Here is a 6,451-nt window from a genome sequence, read left to right as displayed (position 1 = left end):
TTTTCCCCTAAATACATAGAAAAAGGGCTTAAAAATGTTAATTACAGAACTTAATGTTGTGTATCACAAGTTAGGAAACAATGTTCTGATCCACTGTCACTTCCAGCTGCAAAAAAACTATCAGATATTGCATGATACAATACAGTGTTATTCCACATCATACTGGTGTGTTTTGTCCATCAAATGCATTGAAATAAGTTTTCAGCCCAAAAGAAAATCCAAAGATCATTTGAAACAACCATATTTAGAGTTTGTGAGCAAAGTAGTGTTCAAATATCAAAATATATAGTTCTCCCTAGTGCCTAAGAGAGAGCCCTTGTGCTGCTCAGCTCACATTCTCCAAAACAGGATTTTAGAAGTTGTGTCAGGCTCTATATAATGATGTTATATCACTGATTTGGACAGATGTCCTCTTCTGTGGGCAGTATAAGATCAGGACATAAAGTGCAGATGTGTATGCACATCACTGGACTTATAGCCAATGTAAGTACAAGCAACAAGACAGTGAAATAAGGCCATGAAATGTGAACATCTTCTGTGTGGTTCCTGGCTAAAGGCACTGGGTTTTAGCAAAATTGCAGGTGCAGTAACACAAGAAAAAGCCCTAGAGAGGCTCTGCCGGCATTTCTTGCACCAGGGGATGTGGTGGGGGATGAGTGAAGCCTGACCCAGGAAAGGAGAAATGGTGCTCAGGCACACAGGACCCCTCTGCATGGAGAAAGCTTCACTGTTTAAGAGAACTGGATTTAAGAGCACTTCATTTTGCAGAGACATCTGTAACTGACCTTGGGCTTCAGTCCAAGATACCCATTTTGTATCAAATACATGGAGAATGAGCAGTGTTTAAGGAGTTTTTAGTCCCTTATGGCAATGTTTTGCCAAGAAGAAATGGAATAAACAGGTTTCCAGTCGAATTAGAGACTGGAAATCCCCTTTCCCAGTTTTCCTATATATAGATGCTATAGAGATATAGAGATAGATTAGATAGATAGATAGATAGATAGATAGATAGATAGATAGATAGATAGATAGATAGATAGATAGATAAAGGACTGAGGGTGACTTGCAGGATAGTGGCTCAGACCAAGGAATGGTTCAGAAAGACCTCAGCTGGGAGGCAGGGCAAGAAAGTGCAGCCTGAAGGAGCAGGGGAAGAGGGCATTTTACATGTAATTGTTTATTATTGATTATATCTCAACTAATGAAAGGAAACTCTAGACAGATTATAAAATTCGCAGACAATATGCCCAGACCTGGTTAGGGACAATAAGTTTCTCACAAACAATATTGAATAAAAATAATTATTTCTTGACATTTTCTCCCCTTCTTCAAATGTCAACTTAATTTTTTCCAGTCTTTTACTTATGAATGTGGCAGATCCTATCCATCATGTCATGCTTATTCTTATTTTGTCAGCAATTCAAGCCATCAATATAACTCAAAGTAATCACATTAAACGGTCAAAGCAAGGGAGATTCTATAATATCTTTGCTCTAAGTCGTTGGTTTTTTAAAATTATTTTATTTTATTATTTCATTGCAGTATTTTTTGAGGGACACAACTATTTACCTGATGAGCTTGAAATTTATTATCATAATCATTTCAAGAGTGATTTTCATATCTGACATTATATACACAAATCATCCATGAAAAGTAAATTTCAGTAAGACATTATCTATTTATTATTCGTGTGGATCTCAATTATTTATGATTTTTTTCATATAATATTTATGTGTGTTAATCACTATTAATCATAAGGTTTTACTCCTGACTACAGCTAGTGCTTTTGCATACCTCTTTCTTATTCAGACTGTGCACTCTTCTCATGAGACTGCTGTATGATGTGACTTCCAGTCACAGTACATGTCCTTTACCAAATATTCACTTGTTTGCTTTGTTGGATTAAATAGATTAAATAGGAAAGTCAGCAACTAGATTTCCTAATGCTGACTTTCTCATTTGGATGCATTGGGAGCAAGGGAAAGCAAGGGAAAGTCATTACAGCTGTAGATATCCTGCTCCTTCTATTTCTAAACCAGATCTGTGCAGAAGATGACTGAGAACAACAATCACATTTTAACGTGGTAAGTAAAATGTGTGGAGCGCTGCATTTTCTTGAAATACTGGCAAAATTAAAGTGAACAGTGTTGTGGAGCTGTTTATTCACCTCTGACACTCCACCTTACAGGTACTTTTCTGGTTTCATAGCAGCCTAAGGGAAGTGCTTAAACCTGTGTACGGAGAAATAGGAAAACACAGTTAGCATTTAGAAGTTGGAGAAAGTCCAGGGGATGTTTGAGAGTCTGTTAGAGCACTTATTTGACATATGCAGGCAAAAGGAATTCTTGACTAACAACAGCAACAACAAAATATGTCTCTTCCATACAGAAACTGAAGCAGAATAAAAGAAAAATTACCCTCATACTAAACCAATGCAATGCCACATATTTAATCATGGGCTGCTAACATGTCACCTTATGTAAATTATATATAGGACAATGAACGTGCAAGAGATTTATATGGACTAAAAATAGCACTCAGACACCCCAGATTTGCCTGTGTAAAATCCAGCACTTTGCAATATAAAATTAAATGTGAGAACAAATAGTTCAGACACATAAATCAAAATCTCAACAGAGCAGCCAATTCTTATTCAGCTAGCTAGAGCAATTTCTTTATACCCAGCAAGACAATGTCTTGTAAGCTAGAATTATCTTAGTCCTCAACCAGCTCCTCTATGGGATGGGGAAAACGCTGGGAAAGGAGATCAGACGTTGTCAGCAGAAATGCAGGAATGCTGATCTAAGTACTGGTAGTATAATTCAGACAGGTCAGGGATGCCACCTTTGGAATCTGGAAAATTTAAAGAAAAAAAAACAAAGAAGGATTCCTTGTCTGTTTTCTGTTCATGTGTAGTTACATTTAGGTTCACTTGCGATGATATTTATGTTTGTGTAAGGGCATTAATCATAGACATCTACAGGATGCAGTTCTCTTATCTTTAGTATGATGTTCAGAGTCTTTGGAAGAAAACTGTGAGTGGAATGTGTAACTATAAGATGTTTTTATATTTTGGAATATACAGCTTACTGAGAAAGTGTTCTCAAAACGCATATGGATTTCTCCATGCAGCTTTCTGACAGCTAAATGACGAACATTTAGCATTCCAGAACCTTTCAAATGCATTTCCTGTTCAGATTTTTTTTTTTTTTATTTCTTCAGTGAATGATTCTTGGCTGTCAATAAGGTCATTGTCATATAGTGATCTGTGAATAATTGTAGTTTCTGTTTGTTTTTTGCTAGTCTAATTAAAGAGCTGATATTCAACTATGCAAAGCAAATTATACTTTTGTTGCACCCTGGTTAGATACTCAATAAGTAAGATTATGTGTATAGTGATTTTGTTTTTCTTTTGGTGGTTGATAGAATTCAAATTTTCACACTGAAACCTCATCTCTAATAAGTATCCATGTTAAGATGGCTCAAAGTTCTGAATCTTGATAGCAAGAAAGTGTTAATGAATAGCAAGCATATGAACTTATGGCACCAAGTGGATATCCATTCCCTCTTGTGTATTGCCCAGCATCATTAATTGCTACCTGCTATTAACTGCACATTTAGAAAACAGTGAATTTTATCTAAAATGCGTTTGTGTTACTAAAGCAGAGACAAGGCATGCTAAGATTTACAATGTCACAAACTTGGTTTATTCTGTGCTTTTGCAATTTATCTGGTTTGTGGAATAGCTCTTCCTCTGAGTTGATGAAAGCCTAGGGCAGCCCGTTTTCTTTCCTTTTGCTACTGTGAGGGCACTTTTGTAGCAAGAAGCCTTCTTCCCAAGATGTCATAATTGCTTCAACCAGTTTCTTTTTACAATGCAGCATTTCCCCTCTGCGAATGCATCGCTTCAGTGAATTCACAAACCAGCTCTGTCTGGTTCAAATCCACAGACCTACACTTGTGATAAGATAATGAATGCACATTCATCGAGCAGAACCACACTGGAAGTGCTGTGGGCAAGTGTACAGTATAATAAATTTTGTTAAATGAGGATGATGCATTTTTAGAGGCATACCACTTCTCAGAGGTGTTTGCTCACTCATCTGGCCCCGTTACTCACCACAGAAGGAGGTTTTGGTCACTCTGTGTTCAGGGAGATAAAGTACAGCAGCAAACATAAATAAAGGAAGCATTAATTAATATATATTGATATATTGGCATAGTATTTAATTAGTTGCTTTTGGGAAAGGGCATAGCAACATACAAAACTGATACGAGCTGCTTCATATGTTATTGTAAAAATTTAATCAGTTAGCTATATAATGCCAGGCTAAAATACAGATGGTTAAAACAACAGCACGAAACATTAGTTTTATGCATGTAGTAAAGAGACAGATATGTCTCTCTGCAAGTTTTAATGTCTTAATCCACGTAAGTCAGAAGGTTTTATTTCCCTGTTAATAAAAAAATAAGAAAAAAATAGAACTCCCTCCTTAGACCACTGGATAAAAAGTGTTTTATGGACAAATGTTTTCATACCATTATCACTAATACTGAACAGCAGTGAGATCTCCAAGAAGCATTATTGAATATCCATATGTAGGGTAGATTGAGATTAGCCTTAAGGAAAGGAATTTTTTATGATGAGGATGAGGCACTTGTACAGGCTGTGCAGAGAAGTGGTGGATTGCCCACCATTGGAAACGTTCAAGTCAAGCTGGATGGGGTTTTCAACAACCTGGCCTAAGGAAAGACACCCCAGCCCATGTCTGAGAAGCTGGGTCAGATAGTCTTTAATAATCCCTTCAGATAAAACCAGCTGATGATTCTATGTGATTATTGCCTTAACCAAAAATCAAAGTTGTAACTTTTCTCTAAATAATCCTTTTTCTCTTTCTCTGATTCTGCTGCATTTCTTATGTACTTTTCTTTCTCTTCCTGGATTTCTCAGTCTCCTTTGGACTGAATTCTTTTGGGATCCTCCCTCGTGGGGAGCCCTGCTTATCTCTGTTCTCTAGTTTTGAAGAAAACTCTCAAGCTCGTTAGAATCTTGTTTCTCGTGTTTATTAGAAGGTCATCACAAAACTTGGCAGGTCTCTCTAGACTGGCTGCACAAGTTTAAATCACTGCAATCTGGTACATTTCTTTCTTCTGATGGTACAAAAAGGCCTTGTGGCTCACCTTGTGTCTGAATGCACACAATGGCCCTGAATTACACACTGCTTTTATCTTTATATCTACTTTTACCCAATTAACTATAGACACATATATTATTTTTCTTAATGACCCAATGACTCTTCACCTATGTGCTGCACTGCGGCATTTTCTGTCCAATCACTAACTATTACCCAAAAACCTCTAGAAGAAGAGCATGAAGAAGAAAGAAGGACAACACCCTAAATCCTCCATCTTGTCTTCTGCTTTCTAAACTGTTTCACCCAGTGACTTAAGAAAACTCTAATCTACACACTTACACTTTTAAGTTTTTCTATCTAACTTTAACAGCTGTTTTCATGTATCACCATGAAAACATGCTCATGAATTTCATGTTATATGAAATTCAGTGCTTTTCTGGATCTTAGAGTTAAGTATCAGAATCAAGGGCACACACTGTATCTCAGACTCCAACACAAAGTTTTACAAGGATTAAGTGGGGAGAAGGAATTGTCTCATTCAGGCTTTCAGGATCAGCCCAGGCTCTAGTTTGATTGCTCACTATACTGTCAGATATGCAGACTCAGGATCTGGGCAGAACAACTTTAAAAGGGAATGAGATCAAAAAAAGACTGAAGGTCTACAATTTATCTTTCTGAGATCTTAAAGACAGGTCCAAAAATACATCTTCCTCAGTAGATGTGCAAGATACTTAGCATCTCTAGGATCTGGAAAAAGAAAAAAAATCCCTTGACATTTTTCAACCTCTTGGCATAGCTTTTATCCATGGGCTCTATTCCAAAATGTCATTAAGGCTTCCATAACATAAGTTTTACAATCTGAGGTAAATGATGCACATTTGCCATGCAATTTGTAAAGCTTAAGATTTGCTCCATGGTCTACCATGCCTGGGGAAGTTTGTAGCCAAGATCTCTCAGGAAGACAGTGCTTTTGCTCTCACTGAAGATTTGTCCTGAGCACGAGTGTCAGCAAATTGCAGGCACTATGATATATTGTCTAACAGAGGAGAATTCATTTGGGAGCAAACAATAAACTGAGTTCAAAACTTCATTGTGCTGCACAAATCAGATCTGTTATGTAAGGCTATCTCTCTTAACAGGAACAAGCCTGAACCAGCTGCTAAACTGATTAATTTAGACAGACAAAAAATCTACTTTTTTTTTTTTTTTTAAATCTTGCATTGCTAATGAATGAGGAAGAATACTTTTTTCATATTTATAAAGTAGAGACAATGTTAAATCTACAAGTTGAAACAGTATAGAACAATTTTATGTAC

The sequence above is a fragment of the Poecile atricapillus genome, chromosome 3, assembly GCF_030490865.1.
Source record: "Poecile atricapillus isolate bPoeAtr1 chromosome 3, bPoeAtr1.hap1, whole genome shotgun sequence".
Classification (NCBI taxonomy): Eukaryota; Metazoa; Chordata; class Aves; order Passeriformes; family Paridae; genus Poecile; species Poecile atricapillus.
Note: the sequence above shows the minus strand (reverse complement) of the source record.